Below are 23,534 nucleotides of genomic sequence, written 5' to 3' on the forward strand. Positions count from 1 at the left end.
GCAGAAGGCCCAAATAATATGTGAATGATCAGTCAAGGTTCAAGTTCAAGTATTAGTCTCATATTTCCTCAATTGAGCCCTACATTGCTTCAGTGTGTGTGTGTGTGTGTGTGTGTGTGTGTGTGTGTGTGTGTGTGTGTGTGTGTAGTATGTGTATGGGTACATGTGTTTGCACATGTGAGTGGAGGTTGGACATTCATGGTAGATGTCTTTATCACACTCCAAATTATATTTTGAGCCAAGTTCTGTCACTGAAACTGGAGTTCATGAATTTGGCTAGAGTGGCTGGCCTGCCCCTGCTCTCTAGCACTAGTATTACGGGCACAAATCACCCTGCCTTTAAAAACTTAGTGCTAAAATTGATCCCGGGTTCTCATGGTTTAGCAGCAAGTACTGTTCTGCCTGAGCCATCTCCCAAACCCCATTTGCTTCATTTTTAAAGCAACTTCTATAATGATAAAATCTATTTTTCTTTTCTGGTAATGTATATAATATGGAAAGGGAAAATCTCACAGGGTCTTACCCTTAAACAAGAATTACAGGTAACTAAGGAATGCTGAGAATGGGAGAAATAATCTTTCCAGGAATAAGCCCCCTAATTAGTTATCCACTACTAATTGATCATATGTGAAACAACATACATGTAACTAACACTGAACAGACTAAAAACTGTAGGTATATATCTATGCACTTATATATGTATATGTAACAATATTAAAGAAAATAGGCCATGAATTTGAAAGGGAGGATATGAGAGAAATTTGAGAGGAAAAGGAAGGGGTAATGATGTAATTGTGTTTTAATTTAAAAAATAAAAGCACACAAGCCTGGTTTAGCATGTTTGAAAGTGAAGGGACTTACAGTAAATAACAACAGCCATTAGCAACTTAACCATCCTGAGAAATACAAAAATCTGAGTGCAGTCACTTATTTTTATACATTTACAGCATATAAATTTTTTTAAAAATTAAGATTGTGTATCATTAGCTCTTCCAGACCTTTCAATTTTCCCCTCTCAGATGCCTATCATAAACATCTTTCCAATAAAACTTCAAAACTATGATTTTAGCATGCAGAAAACCTTTCAGTACCATGAACATTAGTCAGTAGGAGTGAAGCTTCTAGGTAGGCAGCATCTGGACTTCTACATGTTTGATGAGTTATACAGCCATTGTCTTCAGCAACAGTGTTTTGGGTACTCACCAGACACTACTGCTCAGGCATGGATTAAAGCCAATAGGAAGTCTTTATTATCTGACTGGCGAATCCCAGTGTGGCAATGAACCTTTCTCGGGGTGAGCTTTTAAGTACAAGACCCATGTCCTGGGTTGACATACTTTAGTTAACAGGAACAGTTAGCCAGAAGTGGAACTACAGAAGCTAAAAAACAAGGTTAGTACCTTTAGCTTTCCCAGAACTGTATGGACATTGGTGTATTAGGCCTTTGTTTTAGTTTTGGCTGCCTGAATAGTGCTTCCATCATGGAGTCAGTTGTGTTAAAGTCTACAAACCTGCTAGGTCTGGGACCCTGTTACATTCCCCACTGGTCTTAGTAAATGAGTCAAATCATGGACTCATCCTGTATTAGTTAAGATTCAGGGCCTTAATGTTAATCCAATGAGAATGAGAATTAAAGTCTTAGCCAATGTTGATAGCAGAGTAATTAGCCAGAGAGACCAAGAGAACAGAGACTGGTACTAATTATTTCCCCAATCATGAAAATATTTCCTCTAATTACTCCTGATCAATTGGCATAGAAACAACAGTTTCTCCCAAAGCCACACATAGTTTCTTTATCTCATGAAAAGTCTAAGCCTTTCCAATTTTGTAGGACCATTTTTGCAAGTGAATCTAACTGTTGTTTTCATTCAGAAACTAAAACTTCTTAATACCTCTAGGTCTTGATCAACCTATTTGGAAAGCATCAGAAGAGGCACATTTAGTCAAACCATTGGGACATGCCCACCAAATACTCTCAGAGGCCCAGTAATATTGTTGTTATCCATTAACCCATTAGGCAGAATAACAGGCCTCAGAATAAGGGAAAGGGCCTAGGTTAAGACCTCTAACGTTAATTTGGGCTGCTCCCTGTCACGGCAAGTTTTGTCAGTCAATGGACTGATAGTCTAGTTAGTTCCTAGCCCTATGTAGTACAGATGTCAGGTGTCTAAGCATAACCAGCAATCCTGACTGATTTTTGGCTGGAAATGATTAACTCCGCCCTCAGAGTCCCTACCTGTGGAATAAAGTCCGACTTCCAATGTTTTCTCTATTTCCCAAAGGCCAGAATGTTTTCTAAGGAAAGTTTTAGGAAGCCTCAGTTTTATAAACCCAGTTTTTGTAATGGAAACCCCCTTGTTCCTGGCAACAAGGGGGTCCACCACAGGGTATGTGTCAAAAGATCAACCCCCATATCTTTCCTTTCTTCAATACATTTAAGTGGGCATCAGTGAGCAAAGGTCAAGACTGAATGTGGGTTGCTGGTCTATAGTCATACTAGCTAATGCCTTTCCTTTTCTTTTAAAATGTATTTAAATTAAAAACAATCTTATTTTACATACCAAGCTCAGTTCCCTCTCCCTCCCATCCTCCTATGCCTCCCACCAACCCACCCATCCCATCCCCCTTCTGATCCCCAGGGATGGTGAGGCCTTCCCTGGGGATCATCAAAGTCTGTTACATCATTTAGGGCAGGGCCTAGGCCCTTCTCCATGTGTCTAGGCTGAGAGAGTATCCCTCCATAGGGGCTAATACCTTTCCTATATCTGTCTTCCTCAGTTTCCAGTCCAGGCCTGAGGACAGTGGAGGCTGGGCCATGACCCTGTATTTATACCCAGAGTGCAAAACACAAGAGTCAGGAGGAGGTAGAGGGGCCCAATGAACCCTTGATTTCCATGGTGCATACTCTGGAGACAGTCCATTCGGCAGCAGCATCTGTGGCTTCTGCTCTCTTGACCTGGGTGTGGTGGATCCACGGTGTAGAGACTCACCTTGCCGGGTCCTTTTCAGGCTGACTTCAGTGCCCCTTTGGCTCCCTGTCTGACCCAGACAGACTCACTGCACTGGAACAAGGGGAAACTGGTGGGGGACTCCGGGGTCGGCTGTGTCTCTGGGACAGTCCAGTGAATAACTTTTATGGAGAACGGGAGTGCCTCTAGTGACTTGAGAACCATTGGTTAGGGAGTTCTGCCAACTGCTGGTCTCTGAGCCGGGGAAGCAGTGGGGAGATCTTCCAAACATAATCTCATAGGGGATAAATCCCTCACTATATGCGGTGCAGCGGACCACAGCAAAGGAAGGAGGCCTATCCATCCTTTGCTGGACTCTAATGGGAGCTTTGTTAGAGTTTCTTTTAATGCCCTGCTTATTCTTTTCACCAGGACAGAACTCTGGGGTCTATATGCACGATGAAGTTTTTAATTTTTGTCTAAAGCTTTGGCTATTAATTGAGAGGTTTTGGTTATGAAAGCTGGGTCAGTGTCTGACTCCATTGTTAGTAGGAGGCAAATCAGTGGACCAGTTCCTGGAGGACCTTTTTATCTACTCTTTGAGCAGTTTCAGTCGAGGTGGGGAACATTTCTACCTCCCCATAAGAAGTTTTCTATAAAAACTAGCAAGTACTTTTATCTTCCCCCAGCAGGCCAGAACTTGGCGAAGTCAGTTTTCCCAGAGTTTGTGGGCCTGTTGGTCTCTTATTTGGATTCCTGCCTGGGTAAGGGCTCTCTGGTTTAGATTCACTTGAACACAAACCTGGCATCTGGCTGAGACATCCCACACTAGGCTGTCCAGTCTAGGTGTAACATACCTTGGTCTGAGCAACTCAGAAAGTTTTGTGGAGCCCAGATAAGTATCCTGATGAAGGTCAGTTGCCAACAGTTCTGCCAATTGTTTCTGGGAGAATATCTTTCCCACTGGTGTCCTCCATCAGCCTGTAGGTTTGAGCTGTCCATTACTTCTTTTCCATGGTGTGTCAGGCAGCACTGGGGCATGGTATGTCATCAGGATAGCAATAGGCCCCACTGGTCTTGGGGCTGTTTGTCTGGCAGTCAGGTGAGCAGCCTGGCAGTGGAGAACAGCAATTTGTAGGGGAAGCCAACTGGCCTCCAGGAGGGCCAAGAATTTTTTTTCTTGAGAAGCTGTCTTTCTCTACAGGTCATACTGTGGACATGGCCGTTAGTAGAAGCATACTGACTGACAGTCTGTGTATATGTTGGTGGACTTTTCCCCATCTGAGCCAGGGTCAGATTGATCAGTTCTACTTTCTGGGTTGAGGCAACTGACTTGTGCCCAGATCGTTTCAGTTAAAGTAACTACTACAACTCCCACATAGCTGGTTCATCTTTCATCTCCTGACAGTCATGGATAAGCATCGTCAGGTGAGAGGGATAAGATCTTGACCCAACATTAACTGGTTAGCTTTCTTTCTTTAAACTAGCAGTAACTGCCACAGCTCTTAGATAGGTATGCCATCCTGCGGTTCCAGTGTCCAAATTCATAGGGCATTTTCTTGGCTCCAAAGTTTGGGTTAAAGCCTCTTTTGTCTGGAAATTCTAGAGCTGGAGTGAAACTCGGAGCTGTTTTAAAAGCCTCAAATGCCTTTTGTGTAGTCTAGATTAGGGGCCCAGTGTCCCACTTTGTACTGGTGTATAGAGGCCTTCCTATTTCTGCAAACGCTGGTATCCAGAGACAGCAATACCTAGTTGAACCTAGGAACTCTGGAACCTGTGTCTTAGGGTTCTGAAAGATGGCAGCAACCCTACTCTGAGACAGGCTCCTTTTGTCTCCCCTCAGCTGATAGCCAAGGTAGGTAGCCTCTGATGGACAAAGTTGGACTTTCTTAGCCAATGTTCTGTTCTTTAGTCCAGGGTCTTGTAACTCTTGCAGCAGTCCCTCAGTGACCCTTTGTAATCTATTTTCCCAGGAAAGCTTTGACAGGAGGGTAGGAAGTCTGCATTTAATGTCTTTAAATACTGAGGCAACCTGGTCCAGGTATGTTGCCCACTTTAACCTCCCTCTGGGTCTGTCCATTTAAAATCAAAGATGGGTAGACTTGCTTCTGCTAATGGGAGGTTAAAGAATCATCTTTCAGGTCCAAGATGGTGTACACCTGTTTCTCTGGAGGAATCAGACTCATGAGAGTGTTTGGGTTTGGTTCTGTGGTGTGGATTGTCTTAACCCCCTTTTTACTTCCCACAGATCTTGGGCAGGTCTGTAACAGGAGATCCCAGGTTTCTTCACAGGCAAGAGAGGAGAGGTGTATTCCAGGGTGAGTGGCAGGGCACCAAGACTCCTGCCTCTTCAAACCACACAACATGGACTGCAGTTTCCCCTTTTGTTTCCAGGATAAATGGGTATTATTTAATATGGACAGAGGTGGGTGAGTTGGTTAGTTAAACAATTACAGGAGTTTGGTGTTGGACCAGTCCTGGGATTGATTTCTGCTCATATTCCTGGGAATATTTGTTGTTAATCTGAGAGATAATCCAACTGTATCTTTTGATTGGTGACAGAACTCTGTTAGGAGATATTCTTCCAATAGAGGGTGAGGCAACAACATTTTGCCGGGTATCTGTAGGTCCTACTGTCTCATCATCAGAGAAGGTGACAGTGGCTTTCAGTTTATGCAAAAGGTCTTATCCTCATCAGTTCCCTGTTGTTAAACACCCTTTAAGATACCTCCAGCAACTGGGGCCTACTTAAGACCTTTTTTTTTAACTTTTATAACTTTTTTCTAATATCTGGGACTGGGTAACAAAAGAAATCTTTTTAGCAGCTGTGTTTAATCCTTCTAAAATGAACCTAGTGAAAATCGCCTAGAGTTCCCTTGGTCAGCATTGGACAGAAGGAAAAATCCATTGTCCAGGCTGTGTTGTCTGGCAGTGAGCCCCCTCTGCCCAGCCCAGCCCAGGGGCGGTTTTTCTACTTTTTTCAGAGAATGGTGAGTTTTATGGATCATTGCTTTAAAGGGAGTTATACATCATGACAGAGAAAGGAGTGGAACTTTCTCTTTTCCTTTGGACTCTGCCCAGTGGACCTTCCACTTCCCTGGGGCTGCTTAGATTAGGCCGGAGCAGAGGGAATGCTCACCTGCTGCAGGAACTCTTGCCCTGTCCCTGTGTGCATTCCACTTAGATGGTAGGGGACCCTGAATGAGATGACCAGCTCTACCTAACTACACACAGAAACCAAGCCTGACTAAGCAGGAGTCAAGCAAATAAGCAAGCAGGAGCTCCACTCTAAGTTCCTTCTCCAGCACCGTGTCATCCTGCATGTCACCATTTACTGCCATGACAATAATGGACCTTTGAAACTGTAAGCCATCCATGCCCAGCAGTAAGTGGGAATTCAAAATAAACTCAATGGTATTTTGTGGGGCTTTTGCTGTTTGTTTTGTTTTTGTATTTGTCTCATAATGCTTTGTCTGGCCAATTTTTTTTTAACTTGCAGATGTTTTGCTTATATCTTACAGTTTCTAGTTTTGTGTTTTAACAGGATTTCTCTGTGTATGCATGTATGTCTCTGGGTCTGTATGTATTTCTTGTGCTTTTGCTTTTGCTCATTTTTTCTGTTCGTTTTTCCTATTCGGATCTAGGAGGATTTAAATTTTTTTAAAACTATGATTTTATAAGATTATTTAGCTGATTTAAATTTTTGGACAAGCAATAGGTTGGTGTAAGAACCAATCCTAGTACATATTTAGTCTTTTTGATTGTTTGTGATGCTCCTTTTTTTCAAAAAAAGAATCTTTTAATAAAATTCCTAATTTCAAAGAGCAAGATATTCCTTAGTACATTTATAAAAGAACATTTGATCCCTTTACAAAAATATCCCATTTAATTTAAATACATTTTTATTTACAGATTAAACATGAGATATCATCTATGGTTGCCAAGCATGTTGCACATCAAAGAGAAAGGTAAGCATGCATCTCAGTAAGTTATCCCAGAGTTTTCAACTCTGGATATTTTTTTTGTTTTATAAACACAGATTTACTTTTTGTGTATATAATAAATAAAGCTGTATACAGCTTGTAGTTTGCTATTTAACACTAAAACAAAATACCTTAAAATCTTATTTGTCTGCCTCTCAGAAAGAGGGAAGTGGTGAAGATAGGTTTCATGGGTACTTGACATCTTTAGGAGATTCACATCCAAACTCAAGAGGGACCATAACCCTGAACCCTGCTGAATCGGGGTCACAAGGCCCACACACATCACCTTCTCCTATTCACAAGGAGTCCCTGCCCCGCAGGGAAGAGGCGCTAGAGTAGGCACTGGACTGATGGAGCGGAAGAGCAAAGATCAGCACCTTCTTCTCAAGTCCCTGCTCTGTGACTGAGGTGATCACTCAGGCCTAGCCTCTGACCAGCACTAAATGTATGCATGTCAAGAGAACAAGACCTCAGTGCCCTGAAGGAAAGGGATGTCTGATGGAGAGTCTATAAGACCCAGAGTGAAGAACTACAGTGGACACTCATTCACCGAGCTGAGAAGGAGATGACTAAGAGGGATATTTTTCTTCCACAGGGGTGAGAGGAAAGAGGAGATGGCACAGAGACAACTGCATTAATCCGACCAGTAAAATATGGATTCCCTGACACTCACCTTCACAGGCACTACCCTCACGTGTTTTCCCTTCAACACACATAAAACTATTTGAACATCATGTGCAGAGGCCAAAATCCAAGACAAGAAAAGCCCAGATATCATCATAACTAGAAATTCAGTTAGAAAAAATAAGCTCTGGCAGATCAAAAAGAAACTAAAGGGAAGCTTTGGAAAGCAAACCTGTTTTTCACAACAGCCAAAGCAATCAGAGCCACCAAGCATTCCTTTGTCACCTCCTCTTCCAGGAAAATGGAGTTCCTCTGTCACAGTATTTACAGCAGCTAAGGCAAGCCTGTTGATTGTAGGATAACTAGGCTCCACCACACCTAATGATAAGGTAACTTGCTACACTTAGAACATACTGGTCAAACTGGACACTAGACACTGGCTACTTCTGGGAACACGAGCATGGTCCAGCTCTACAGATGTTGCAAACATCTGTGAAGCTATATGTTCATATTTCAGGTATTCCTGGAACAAAGCAGTGAATTAGAGAATTTCCACCCTATGTCAGCATACAGAATAGAAGGAACAGAAAACACACTACAAGATATACATCACAGTTGCTGACATTTTGATTTTTTAGAAAGCAAGCAAGTCAGCTTTGAATTTGACTCAAATGGCATTCTTTGAATGACTGGCACTGGTGTTCTTCATCTGAATCTGCTTGTGATACTTTTGACGGTGATTGCTATAATGCTGAATAGTCTCCCGGCCTTAACAAGTATCATACCAACTACTTTCTTACAAAGTTTAAACTCCACAAAGCCTATAGTTGTTATAGCTAGAACTGTGACACTCAGGACAATTTCAATGCTGTTCTTTTTTTTACATTTGTCATCATTTTCTACCAATTATTTTTACAAGTCGTATTCATGTACTACCAAATTAACACATGAATGGATGCATGAGTGAATGAATTAGAGAAAAAAAGAGGTGAGCCAATATTTCCAACAATAAACAACTCATCACGGCTGATGATATAGCTTGGACCTAAAGCATGTGCCTTGCATACTTGAGACCCTAAGATCAATTTCCATCCCTGCAAGGAACAAACAAAAGTATTGCCAGCCCTCAGAAGGAGAGACTTTGAAGAAGTTCGTTCATTGGGAAAATGGTTTATCAATTACTTTTGGTGTCTCCTATCCACCAACAAGTTCCACTGAATATCCATTTAAGCATATGTTTGTATGTCCAGGCATATGATTGTCTAATTTCTTTCTCAAGATTCTTTATCACATGGAAAAGAAGGTGAAAGCTACTATGTGATGGGAATATAGAGGCACTTTAAAAAAGGAAAGTTAATAAGTATCAGCCACTGAATGAAGGCTCTATGATGGCATATAAAGTAGTCATCAATCTCATTATCTGGGGACAGCATTTAAGGTAGCCTCGATGCCATTTGGTGTCATCCTTGTAGATCTCTGAACTGAACTCCTGGAACCCAGTTGCAAAAAGGAAGAAGTGATGAGCAAAGGGGTCAAGACCCAGTTGGTAAAACCTACAGAGGCAGCTGACCTGAACAAGGGGTAGCTTATGGACCCCAGATTGATAGCTGGGAAACCAGCATAGGACCAACCCAAACCCCCTGATGGTGGGTGTCAGTGAGTAGGCCTCGGCAATCTATGGGGCCTCAGATAGTAGATCAGTATTTGTCCCTGGCATACAAATGGACTTTGGGAGCCCATTCCACATGGAGGGATGCTCTTTCAGCCTAGACACATAGGGGAGTTCCTAGGCCCTGCCAGGGATCATATGATAGACTTTGAAGATCTCCCATGGAAGATCTCACTCTCAGAGGGGAGTGGGTAGTGAGGGAGGAGGAGAGGGAGAGGGAGCTGGGATTGACATATGAAGCAAGCTTGTTTCTAATTTAAATAAAAAAGAAAAATAGTATAAAACAAGTTTTACTATATTGGAAAAATCTACAGCTCCAGTCTCCTTGAAAAAAATGTGATATCATATTCCAATAACTTAAGTTTCAAACTTTGTTACCTAAGTCATTAAACAGGCACTTTGGCTATACCTCTGATTGTCTAATTTCTAAAAGCCAAACATTCTAAAATTTTGGGCCTCTATTGCCCTAGAAATATGTCACTATATTAGTCAAGGATCTCTGGAAAATTGAGATTAATATAAGAGCTGGTCAACAAATTAGATTTATTAGCCTCAAAATATGAGAGAAAAATAACATTCTAAACCTAGCTAGCCCCCATATCTTTTTCATTTAAATTAGAAACAAGCTTGTTTTACATATGAATCCCAGTTCTCTCTGCCTCCTCTCCTCCCCTTCCCCCCACCGATCCCCTATCCCATCCTCTTTTTGTTCCCCAGGGAAGGTGAGACCTCCCATGGGGGATCTTCAAAGTCTGTCATATCATTTGGAGCAGGGCTTAGACCCTCCTCCATGTGTCTAGGCTGAGAGAGTATCCCTCTATGTGGATTGGGCCCAAAGTCCATTTGTGTACTAGGGATAAATACTGGTCCACTACCTGAGGCCCCATAGATTAACCAAACCTCCAAACTGACATCCTCGTCTAGGGGGGTCTCGAACAAGGTTTCCCAGCTATCAGTCTGGGGTCCCTGAGGTTCCCCTTTTTCAGGTAAGCTGTTCCTGTGGGTTTCAACAGCCCAGTCTTGACCCCTTTGCTCATCACCCCTCCATCTCTGTCACTGGGTTCCAGGAGTTCAGTTCAGTGTTTAACTGTGGGTGTCTGCCTCTGACCTACCTGAAAGGTGCTTCCTACTCATGATGGTGATTATTAGCTTCATAATCAATATAATTTTGTTAATGAAATGGCTCAAAAATAGGAATAAACTTATACAGGTCATACAGTCATCGCAGGATAGTTTTGAAATCTTAATACAAAGGATTCAGGAAATGCAAAATTCATTGCAGGAGAGTAAGAAAGGGTTGGTAGAAAATATTCAGGATATTAAAAATGATAATGTAGGTCTGACGAACAGGTTTAAAGAGACGGAACACAAAATTGAATTATTTTCAGGAAAAATGTGTTCCATAGATAGAATTGAAAAATTGGAACATAATGTGGAAACATTTAACGACAAACACGGTTCCATGTTTGATGATTTCACTAGCAAATTACAAAGACTGGAACATAAAATTGAAATGCTAGCAGAAAAGAATTGTTCCATGTCTGAGAGCAATGGTAAACTAACTGATAGAATATTATTTGTAGAAGGCAGTTTACATGCTATTGAGGTACTTGCTAAGGATGAGAATATTAGAAATTTGGAATCACATGTAAATGATGAATGTAAAAAATGAAAGATTCCATGACATCCTTAGAAAATCATTTGTCCCAAGAACTTCAAGAGCTCAGAGAAACAATGATGAATAGACTGCAGGATTTAGAAGACGCTCAATCTGATACTTCAGAATCAGAAATACAGGCAACAGGTCAGGACAGGAGTTTCCCAAAGCTTCTCAAATGCCAGAATGATTTCCCTAAGGTTGCTATGCGTTCCCCTATGGTTTTTCCAGTATCTGTATCAGAAAAACCAGCAACGAAAAAACAATCAAATGGTCCCATTGCTTATCACTGGGAGCCTATACAGATGAAGGATCTAAAAAATATTAAGGAGGCCATTGTCATGTATGGTCTTCATTCTCCCTTTGTCAGAGAGCTCCTAACCTCATGGGCTACATGTCGACTCTCTTGTGTTCTCCTTCCCAGAGTTCTCCTGGACTCCTAGTCCCTCCTATCTTGGTTCCCTATAGGCTCAACAGTACTTTATTGACAAATACACAGGACTTCCCCCAACACCTCTGCTTCCATCAGTCACTGGATGAAGGCTCTAGGATGGCATATAAGGTAGTCGTCAATCTCATTATCGGAGAAGCAGCCCCCATATCTTGTGCCAGAGCCCCACTTGGTGAGTTCTTCCCCCAACTGCTGCCATGTTCCTCAGTCCTTAGATACAGCTCAGATCCTGCATCCAGTGCCCCAGGTTTGTCTTTTCAACCATGGATACATTGTTCCTAAACTCCAGGCCTGGGCAAGGACCCACACCTTGCATGCTAGCTCAGCCTCCTGACTTCATCCCACTTGAGCCATATCCAACCCCCAAGCCAAGGCAGGCCAACAAGGAGACAAAAATATTGAAAAGAACTCAAGCTGAAATGAAGATGGAATTGAAAATGTAATGACTCAATTAGAAAACTCAGGAGAAAGCCTTTCAAGTAGAATGAAACAATAGAAAATAGACTATTTAGACTCAAAAATAAAACACAGGAAACAGGAACTAAATCATACAAGCAAAGGATATGGGCTGGGGTATACCACAGGAAAAGAACATAAAGGAATTGTGGGACACCATGAAAAGGCCATACCTTCAAATTATATGCATAGATGTGAGAGAAAATGTCTAGGACAATGGCACTGACCACATCTTCAACAAGATCGTAGAAGAAAACTTCCGCAGACTAAGGAAAGAAATACCCATACTGATACAAGAAGCACACAGACCTCCAACTAGACAAGACCAGAAAATAAAATCCCCATGGCATATCATAGTTAAAACACTAAATATACATAAACAAAGAGTATTGAAAGTTGCAAGAGAAAAATTCAAATCTCATATATAGGAAAACCCATCAGAATAACAGCTGACTTCTCAATGGAAACTTTGAAAGTCAGGAGACCCTGAAGCAATGCACTACAAGTTTTAAACAACCAGGGATGCCAATCTAGACTACTGTACTCACCAAAACTACCTGCAACAATTGGAGGAGAAATAAAAAGTTTCCATGATAGTGAAGGAGAGTTAGAGGGAGGTAGATAGATTAGGAAAGTAGAAGCAGGCCTTCTGAGATGGATGCTTTTTGCTCCTCCCAAAAAATATTGTGAGGAGAAACTATGGGAAGGCATGGGCATGGGTATCTAAAGAGGACACATAGGTGAAAGGAGAGGGTTCAGGGGTCTAACAAAACATCAAGGCCAGTGTCTGTTTAACTAACATCCAGCCTTAGGCTTCTCCGATCCTGAATGTATAAAGTTGTTATTTTTTATTTTTCCGTGGATTGGTCTTCTGTCTTTCTCCATCAGGAATAGGGAAAGTAGTGGCTTGGGTTCTAACCGAGTAAGATGTTTGATCATTAATGGCTGGAAATAAATTTCCCCTTAAGAACTAGGGTGGAAGCTTAGGCTGCCAACCTAAGCAAAGGAACTGGAAAAAAACAAGCCCCAAAGAAATCCATCATCTTCCTTGGGTAGGAGGGCAGACTCTCCTGGGAAAGGTCCATGGGAAGGTCACATATTTGTGAGATAGCTTCTTCACCCCGTACTTGGCTCTTGAGCCTATGAGCTGTGAATAGATAAGTAGGGGTACATGGGGGTAGGCTATATGGTGGGAGGGAGGATTCAACTTCTGTTTCTTGAGCTGTTTTAGCACCTTCAAGCAAACACGGTTTGCTTAAATTCTAATGGAGGCAGCTATGAATTACCTAGAAGGTAAAGTTCTGTCTCTGTGTAGGAATGCTTCCTTGGGTGCTAGCATTCCTAAGGGAATTTGTCTGTTGGTCCAGAACCTACATAACTACTGGAGATCTGTCTTTCTTCTTCCTTGGAGCTCTCAAGAGAGGTATGAATGCACTGCTTCAAAGATGTATCACCATATGTGAACTTAGGCAGAGATATAGGGTGACAGGAACAGGGCCTCTCTTAGCTGGACTATGGGGTGAATGACAAAGGCACTCTCTATACATGCTCTTTCTCCAACCCAGACTCCCCCATGTTCCTGCTGTGGGTGATCTCTACTGGCCTTGAAGGAGATACTGGGTTCTGGAGATCAACAGGATGATAGGAAAACTGAGAAGAATGTTGTGGGAGCAATAGCTATAAGCCTTTGAATAGGGCTCAGCATGCAGTAGCCCCAGGGTTCCATTCCTAGCACTACAACATTGAGGAATCAGTGGAGAAAATAGGGGATTCTTTGCACCAGCATCATAGTTTGCCAGATGCCAGTAGCAACTATAGGTTGACTTGCTTGGGTGAGAGGCTGGAAATGAGGGATCTGCTGGCTCTTGATGCCTGCTCTTTTGGTCCAGCATCTCCAACTCTGTTTTTCTCTATCCTTTCTCCCTTGCCTCTGCTTTTGATTCTGTACCATTACACTCTGGAACTCCCACTTTTGTATTCATTTTCCAGTTGCTGCGACATAAATGGTTTAAGGAAAAAGGGGCATTTGATATTCTCAAGATTATGGGCGCAAGTGGCAAATTATTCACACTGAGTATTTATCATGCTTGCTTATAAATTTGAGGGAGAAAAAAGGTCAGAGGAAACAATTGCTGCAGGGGATTTTTAATGGTGGGTCTTACATAGGGAAGGTCAGATTAGGATTTCATGAAGGTCAAAAGGTATTAAAGAGTCATATCTTACATTGATAAAAAGAAAAATATTTTATAAACTTAAGACCTCAACATAAATCCAGCCACACTGAACCTCTTAGAAAAGAAAGTGAGTGGTACCCTTGGACGAATTGGTACAGGAGACAGCTTCCTGAACATAACACCAGTAGCATAGACAGTGAGGTCAACAATTAATAAATGGGACCTCTTGAAACTGAGAAGCTTTTGTAAGGCAAAGGACACAGTCAGCAAGACAAAAAGGGAGCCCACAGAATGGGAAAAGATATTCACTAACCCCACATCTAACAGAGGGTTGATCTCCAAAATTTACAAAGAACTCAAGAAGCAAGTCTCCAAAACACCAAAGGACACAATTAAAAAGTGGGGTACAGAACTAAATAGAGAATTCTCAACAGAGGAGTCTAAAATGGCTGAGAGGCACTTGAAAAAGTGCTCAACATCCTTAGCCATCCAGGAAATGCAAATCAAAACAACTCTGAGATACCATCTTACTCCTGTCAGAATGGCTAAAATCAAAAACACCAACGACAATTTATGCTGGAGAGGTTGTGGTGAAAGGGGAACACTCCTCCACTGCTGGTGGGAGTGCTAACTCGTACAGCCACTTTGGAAATCAGTATGGAGATTCCTCAGAAAAAATGGGAATAAACCTACCACAAGACCCAGCAACTCCACTCTTAGGCATATATCCAAAAGATGCCCATTCATACAACAAGGACATCTGTTCCACTATGTTCATAGCAGCATTATTTGTAATAGCCAGAACTTGGAAGCAACCTAGATGCCCCTCAGCTGAAGAGTGGATAGAGAAAATGTGGTACATTTACACAATGGAGTACTATTCAGCAGAAAAAAACAATGGAATCCTGAAATTTGCAGGCAAATGGATGGCACTAGAAGAAATCATCCTGAGTGAGGTAACCCAGTCACAAAAAGAGAAACATTGCATGTACTCTCTCATATATGGATTTTAGACATAGATCTGGGGAGTGCCAGCCTACAATCCCATGACCAGAGAGTCTGGGAAACAGAACCTTCATTCGATGTCTGATGGAAGCAGAGGCAGACTCTCACGGCTAAACACTGAGCTGAACTCAAGGAATCCAGTGACCGAGAGGAAGGACTGATGACCAAAGGGGTTAAGACTGGGCTGGTTTAACCCCCAGAAACAGCTGACCTGACAAGGGTTAACTCTCGAATCTCACACTGGTGGCTGGGATTCCAGCATGGGACTGATCAAGACTCCCTGAACGTGGGTGTCAGTGAGGAGGCCTAGGTAATCTATTGAGCCTTGGATAGTAGATCAGTATTTGTCCCAGGTATATAAATGGACTTTGGGCACCCATCCAACAATGAGAGATGCACTCTCACCCTGGACTCCCAGGGGAGGGTCTAGGCCCTGCCCTATATGAAATGACAGACTATGGACACCCCCATGGAGGGCCTCACCCTTCCTGGGGAAATGAGGGAATATTGGAGGTGTTGGTGGGAGGGCGTGGGAGGAGGGGAGGGAAAGGGAGAGGGACTTGGAATTGATATGTGAAGCAACCTTGTTTCTAATTTAAATTTAAATATAAAAATTAAAAAAAGAAAAAGAAAAAATATTTTAAACAGGATCCCCTTCATTTCATGATCCCCAATGAGAAAATAGAGTATACAGAAGCCTATGCCTACATCTCAAAAATATCCAGAGGACTCTCTATAGAGGCAGACAAAGATTTGGAAGACATTCCAAGGTGTCTCTTTGGTTTACAAATGGGTAGTGCGATGGCTCTTCTTGGTTGTTTACTACATCTAGAATTAACCAAAGCCAAAAGGCTGGATACACCTGTGAGGGACAGTTTTCTTAATTAAATCATTTTGAAGTGGGAAGACCCTCTTTTAACCTTGGATCTTTTGAGGTAGGAAGATCTACCTTTAATCTGGACCACCCTATATAAAGGACGTGGAAGAAGAGTACTTGCTCTCTGCCTCCCTGCTCTCCATCTGGCAGGCAAGTCCATTCCTTCACTGCCATTGGAGCCTACTTTTTCTAGACTATGGCATACACTGAAGACCAGCTGAGACAATTAAAAACAATCTTATTTTACATGCCAATCGCAGTTCCCTCTCCCTCCTGTCCTCCCATTCCCCCACCATCTCCCCATCACATCCCCTAGCCACACCTTATGGAGGGTGAGGCCTCCCATGAGGGATCATCAAAGTCTGTCACATCATTTGGGGCAAGACCTAGGCCCTCCCCGTGTATCTAGGATGAGAGAGTATCCCTCCATAGGGAATGGGCTCCCAAAGCCCATTCTTGCTCTAGGGATAAATACTGGTTCTACTGTCAGTGGCCCCATAGAATGCCCAAGTGCCCTAACTGACACCCACATTCAGGGGGACTGGTTCGGTCTTATGCAGGTTCCCCATCTGTAAGTCTGGGGTCCATGAGCTCCCACTTGCACAGGTCAGCTCTTTCTGTGGGTTTTCCCCAGCATGGTCTTGACCCCTTTGCTCATCACTCCTCCTTCTCTACAACTGGATTCCAGCAGTTCGGTTCAGTGCTTAGCTGTGAATCTCTGCTTCCGCTTCCATCAGCTACTGGATGAAGCCTCTAGGATGGTGTTTAAGGTAGTCATCAATCTCATTATAGCGGAGGGCATTTAAGGTAGCTTCTCCACTATTGCTTAGACTCTTAGTTGGTATCATCCTTGAGGATTCCTGGAAATTTCCCTAGTGCCATGTTTCTCGTTAAGCCCATTATGGTTCCCTATATTAAGGTATCTCTTCCCTTGCTCTCCTTCTCTGTTCTTCCCCCAACTTGACCTTCCTGAACCCTCATGTTGTCCTTCCTTTCTCCTTCTCCCCTCCTCTTTCTCCTCCCTCCCTCCCCCTCCCCCATGCTCCCAATTTACTCAGGAGATCTTGTCCCTTTTTCCCCTTTTTGAGGGTCCATGTATGTCTCTTTGAAGGTCCTCCTTGTTTCCTAGCTTCTCTGGGGTTGTGAATTGTAGGCTGGTTATCCTTTGCTCTATGTCTAATATCCACTTATGAGTGAGTACACACCATGTTTTTCTTTCTGTGTCTGGGTTTCCTCACTCTGGATGGTTTCTTCTAGTTCCATGCATTTGCCTGCACATTTCAAGATGGTTTCTTACTGGGTAAAGTTTGGTAGGCTGTTAAAGGTCCCTGTGTTTCCTACATACTTCACAATTTATGTTAATTGTTGCTAATAAAGAATCGCCTCCAGGAAAGCCCCCAATGGCAACAGGTGTGCATTAGGTGTAGCAGGGCAATTCATTGCTGTAGGGTCAGGAGAACAAGAAGGGATTAAGATCTAGAAATCCAAGGTCAAACTACCATATTCTGAACATCCTGAACTATTCTCCCTTTTAGAGTCTCACTTCCAATGGTAAAGAGGTGTTTGTATCATCTAGTTTCAATGCTCCTGATGCTGCTGTTCCCCATTAAACACCACCCTTTGGTCTGTATCTGGCCTGATATTTATGTCCAGGAGATGTCCTGGATGGAAAATAGTACTGTTATCACAGTGGTCAAGATTGTCCTTGCATGTATGCATCAGTTGTACTGTGAACCTTTCTATCCTGGTGATCACTGGGACTATTACTACTTTTGTTTTAATTTGATATTCTCTGCCTTACCATGACTTTAGATCTTTCCAAATTGAGAACCAGCTAACTCTGTGACAGCCTTTTATGTTACAGGAATGTAACAGAGGAAACAGATAAGCAGTTGAAAAATGGGCAAGTAGATGGTAAGAATCAATGGCCTGAATGCAAGACCAGCACATATCTGAAACTTTGTTGGCCAAGTCTAGAAGGACCCATGTGTTGCATGTAATCTGTTTAAGTTTGGTGATGTCAGGGCCATCTCACAGGTGTGAAGCTTAAATAACCAGGAGTTGTCTCCATTCTGCCTGTCTGGTGACTGGATGGGAATGATGAATACCTGTGAGCTACCTGTCAGCCATGACTGATAATAGGACAGTATCCCTGGCTTCTGAATGTTCAGAGGGAAATTTTTCAGGTTTAGAGTCCCTTAAATACTTTATCAGGCTGTTAATATAATCTGTGGTTATTTGGGGCTAAATGGCTGTGATTAATAAAAGACCACTGAAGTGAAAGTTTTGCTTTATTGGGACAATAAATACTGCTTATCTGGGGCTGGATAATCAGCTGTGATAAGAGACCAGTGGCATTGAGATGAATCATCTGGGATATATTCCCTTGGGATCAGCACACAGAAGCTGTGGTCCAGAGGGACCAAAGATACATTTCATGCTGTCAGCCTAACCTGGTAATATATATGAGTCTCCCACATGGTACTGGTTTTGGTGACATAAAAGCTGCAAGGAATGGCAGGACTGTGGGATGAGCACCAAATACAGCAGCATCTGTGGAGTGGAGCTGACTTGAGCCTGTGAGATGAGCTGAGAGTGGTATGGAGAGCAGAGCCAAAGAAGTAGAGCTGCCCAGGCCCTTTAGAGCCCAGAAAATCATGCATGCATCTCAGACATTGGGCACTAAACTATTTGTGGTAGTAATTGTTCCCTGACTCTTACCTCTTGGAATTATAATTCTAATTGTCAGCTGGTTTCTTCAAATAATTAGAACTTCTGAATTGGCAGGTGAAGGGGTCCCAGAATGAGACAGATAAGTCTTGGGTCCTGGGCTTCCCCTAGTGTATTAATGGGCTAATAAGCAGGAGCCTCATGCCTTTTTTTCCAACTCTGGCTCTGTCTCCAGTTCCGTGTCTGATCAGTAGATTACCTGAGGCTGGAGCGTGGGTGAGTGGGACTTCTGGTTTTTCTCAGAGCTTGTGTGATTTACTAAAGGAAATTGGGAGATGCTGTAAGATTGAGCCATGGGTAAGCTGTGGAAATCCCACTTCTTGGTAGGACCTTTCCAGGGGCAGCATAGACCACATCAGCTGTTCCTTGATGACAGACTGGACATGCCCATTCAGGTGGGAATGAAGGCAGGGAAATGGCAACTCTGACCCAAAACTTCTCTATCATTTCTGAGGATTTTGGAATATAAAAAGAAGGAATTTGGAATATGGTAGAGGACTGGGCCATGAGGAAGACCTAGCCTGGCCTCTTCCCAGGAAAGACTAGATCATAATAGCTGCTCCATGCTGACAGACTAGCATTGACCACTCAGATGGACCATGGAATCAGTAGAGAGAAAACAACCTTGCCCTAGGACTGTTCTATCTCCCCTCCTCCATCTTTCTGCAGATGGGACAAACTGGTTCCAAGAAGATCACCACTTGGCTGCTTTCTCAAACACTGCAAAGAATTAGATCCTCAGACACTCAAGCAAAAACCTAATTATCCATTTCGGAGACATGCCCACAATATTCCATGGGTTGTTTTCTTGAAGAAATTCAGATCCACCTGTATTCACAGAATTTCCTTGTTATCACAGCCTTAAAGAAAAGCCAATATTAAGTTCTTCAGGATGTCTGGCTCCATTTCCAGGCGCTTCAAGCTGGTTGTGGATACAGGATTCCAAGCATTTTGTTACCGCACATCTAGCCGGAATCTCAAGTTAGACATTGGTGAATACAGATTATTTCTGTCCACTTTATCCTATTTTTCATGGGAACTAACTGCCACTCACCTATGAACTTATAAAGTGTAAAGACTTATTCCCAAATGCATGACACAGTGGGTAAGAATTGTCTGGACGAATCTATATGGATTATAAGAGTGGTGAGTGTTTGGGGTTCCAGTAAGTTGTCACAGAACTCAACAGCAACTCTCTTGTTCACTGTAAACAACTAGGTTTGGTTTTAGATAATTTTTAAATGCCTTTTGTATATATATTAAATTTTTATGTGCAGTTTGATCTCTCTGAGGTAGAAGTGGCCTTCCCACTTCAGACCCAAGCATGTTTTGTCTCAAAATGTTCTTTGAAGTCCCCTTTCCTGGATCAGGCTGGTCCCCTGAATTTGAGAAAGGAGAATAAGAAAACCATCAAAAAGTAATAAACTATTGTTATTTGTCTCATGATATAAAGCTCTATTTCTGTTACTTATGCTCATTCAAAGCCAAAAGCACAGTCATAGTAGATCACTTTATGTACTATATAAAGACAATCTTGTGTTTTCTATAAGGTTTACCTGGGAACTTTGCAAGCCCAATAGTTTAACAGTATATACACAGATAATATTAATTTATTATGTATGCAGTTTGGATTCAGCTCTCTTATAAGGTAGTGGTAATGTTTTGATATTTCACAAGATGGCTAAATGTTTTTCCAGAATGGAAAATAAAGCTAGACAATTTAAGTAAGTTGCAAAGGTCTGAGAAACCTACCCTGATGGAAAATATCTGCTTAAACTAATGGGGTTACTGGTCCATCCTTTGCAATAATACAATGATTGGAATAACAAATAAAAATGTATATGTAATCAAAGTTTATTTAAGTGTTTAGTTTTTGCCCATGAAGTTAAAAGTACAAGACTAGAGTAATTGTTCAATATCCATATACGGAAGCTATACTAATGTGGGAGGATAGTTCCTCTGTTGCCCTTCAAGGTCAAGGAGAGCCTAGAGGCATCTCTTTACAAATGTTCTGTAATTGTGAGGAACCACCTGTTTTCTTGTTCAGGGAAGCCATGGAGACCCCACCTAGTGAGCTGTAACCAGTGTCTAGTCTACAAAAGAGGAGGGTTAATACAGAGAAAAATTTCTTCCATGCTTCCAAGTGAAGCTGTGGTCAAGCATGCACCACCAAAACCTGGCCCAGAGGTTCCTTTCAAACTTAAGTGACCACTGAGGGCCGAATCCTAAAGTGACATTGACAGATTAATTTTGGCCACCTGTGTGATCTTAAACACCCAGCAGGAAAGTATTTCCAAAGAATAAAATTATTGCTATGTTTTCTTTTTTTATTTTTTTTTTCAGTTTAAATTTAGATAAGAAACAAGGTTGCTTCACAAGTCAGTTCCAGGTCCCTCTCCCTTTCCCTCCCCTCCTCCCGTGCCCTCCCTCCAACCCCCCCCCCCCCATTATCCCCTCATTTCCCCAGGGAGGGTGAGGCCCTCCATGGGGGTGTCCATAGTCTGTCATTTCATATAGGGCAGGGCCTAGACCCTCCCCCAAGAGTTCAGGGTGAGAGTGCACCTCACATTGTTGGATGGGAGTCCAAAGTCCGTGTGTATACTCGGGATGAGTGCCCGATCTGCTGCCCAAGGCTCAATAGATTACCTAGGCTTCCTCACTGACACCCACATTCAGGGGGGTCTTGATCAGTCCCATGCTGGAATCCCAGCCACCAGTGTGAGATTCAAGAGTTAACCCTTGTCAGGTCAGCTGTTTCTGGGGGTTAAACCAGCCCAGTCTTAACCCCTTTGGTCATCAGTCCTCCCTCTCTGTCACTGGATTTCTTGAGTTCAGCTCAGTACTTAGCCATGGTAGTCTGCCTCTGCTTCCATCAGCCACTGAATCAAGTTTCTGTTTCCCAGACTCTCTGGCATTCCCCAGATCTATGTCTAAAATCCATATATGAGAGAGTACATGCCATGTTTCTCTTTTTGTGACTGGGTTACCTCACTCAGGATGGTTTCTTCTAGTGTCATCCATTTGCCTGCGAATCTCAGGATTCCATTGTTTTTTTCTGCTGAATAGTACTCCATTGTGTAAATGTACCACATTTTCTCTATCCACTCTTTGGATGAGGGACATCTAGGTTGCTTCCAAGTTCTGGCTATTACAAATAATGCTGCTATGAACATAGTGGAACAGACATCTCTGTTGTATGAATGGGCATCTTTTGGATATATGCCTAAGAGTGGAGTTGCTGGGTCTTGTGGTAGGTTTATTCCCATTTTTCTGATGAATCTCCATACTGATTTCCAAAGTGGCTGAACCAGTTGGCACTCCCACCAGCTATGTTTTCTTAATGGTTAAAGGAATTATAGTCCCTGGACATTAGGCTTAAATCTATGAGATGTTTATACAACTGTTTCTCATTAAAAGTTTTCTTTTTGATAAGAAAAATTCTGCCCAGATATAAGACATCATGACCTTTCCTCAGTTAAACACTGTAACACCTACCTGCAGCCAAGAGAGACAGGCACAGTATTGTTTTAAACTAAAAATCAAATGGTTAAATTTCTTCTCTCTCCCTCTCTAGAATCAATGTTGCTGTAACTTCACACTTATTCTTGCCACTCCGACAGTTATCAAAGTGCCTGAAAGCAAATCCTGGGTTCATTACTCTCTTAACCAGACTCGGAACAATTGTTACAGTATGGGACTTTTCTAGAAATGGCCACCATATTCTGGGATATAGTGAAGTGGCCTCTATCATTCTCCTTACCATCCCTTCTTCCCCTCTGCTTCTACAGGTAGTCCTTCAGATGGAGTCCCAAATGCATGCCAGAATTTTGCCACAGTACCCTGGACCAGCCCCAGGAGCCTGCCTCATAAGAGTCCCTGCTCTCTTGGCTCCCAATCACCAAGAATCAACTAGAGAAGTCACTGCTCCTTTTTCTTGACAGAAGCCAATGTCAGTCTTTGAGAGGGGGCAATGAAGGAGAGTTAGGGGATATAGATAGATTAGGAAGGCGAAAGCAAGCTTTCTGAGATGGATGCTTCTTGTTCCCAAAAGTATATTGTCAGGAGAAACTATGGGAAGGTACGGGGGAGAATATCTAAAGAGAAATACTAGGGAGAAGGAAAGGATCCAGGAGTCCTATAAAATAACCGAGCCAGTGTCTGTTTAATGGAATTCCAACCTGAGGCTTCTCCCATCCTAAATTTATAAGGCTGTTATTTCTGCTTTCTCCACGCCTTGGTCTTTTGTCTTTCCTGATCAATCAATTCTTTGTTAGTGCCAGGAAACAAACTCAGCAACCCCCTAGACAACTGCTGACAACTCTATTTTATTACAAAAGGCTAAAAGAATACTGCCTGCCAAAACAACTTGTCAGAGAATGCTGGAATAAATACTTTGAACTGAAGAGAGAACTAGACATAGCCAAGAAGATTGTAGAAAGAAAACAAATGAAGCTATAATTACTGAAACAAAAATAAGATTGAAGTACACAAATGTCAAAGAAGACTACAATCAAATATAAAATAAAATATGTCTTTCTATTGTCTATAATAAATTTGTCTTACCTTTAAAGGTAGGATATATATATTGGTTTTACGAGACAGGGTTTCTCTGTATTGTTTTGGAGGCTGTCGATCCAGCCTGGCCTAGAACTCACAGAGATCCACCTGCCTCTGCCTCCCGATGCTGGGATTAAAGGCGTGCGCCACCACCGCCCGGCTAGGAAATATTTTAAAGTTAAAACATTCCAAGCAATTTACAATCAGGAAGCAAACAAGCTTTGAAATCTTAATATCTGACAAAATAGACTTCAAACTAAACTAATCAAAAGAGATAAAGAAGGGCACTTCATTCTAACCAAAGGAACAATTAATCAAGAAGACATTATGATCCTAAACATATTTGCACCAAATGCTGGTGTACCCAATTTCATTAAAAAGTGTACCACTGGAATTAAAGACA

The 23,534-nt window shown here is 42.3% G+C and overlaps 1 long non-coding RNA gene across 2 annotated transcripts; it reads left to right on the top strand.

Moving 5' to 3' along the window:
• Positions 1-2,640: 2,640 nt before the first annotated feature.
• Positions 2,641-23,123, top strand: LOC121139990. 2 transcript variants are annotated; one of them, XR_005876788.1, is made up of 2 exons: positions 2,641-6,916; positions 22,363-23,123. It is a non-coding gene; the product is annotated as an uncharacterized LOC121139990 (long non-coding RNA). The 2 variants fall into 2 exon arrangements; XR_005876789.1 differs by lacking the exon at positions 22,363-23,123 and adding an exon at positions 7,527-8,776.
• The last annotated feature ends 411 nt before the right edge of the window (positions 23,124-23,534 follow it).

Source organism: Mesocricetus auratus, unplaced genomic scaffold (genome assembly GCF_017639785.1).
Source record: "Mesocricetus auratus isolate SY011 unplaced genomic scaffold, BCM_Maur_2.0 Super-Scaffold_100003, whole genome shotgun sequence".
NCBI classification, from domain to species: domain Eukaryota; kingdom Metazoa; phylum Chordata; class Mammalia; order Rodentia; family Cricetidae; genus Mesocricetus; species Mesocricetus auratus.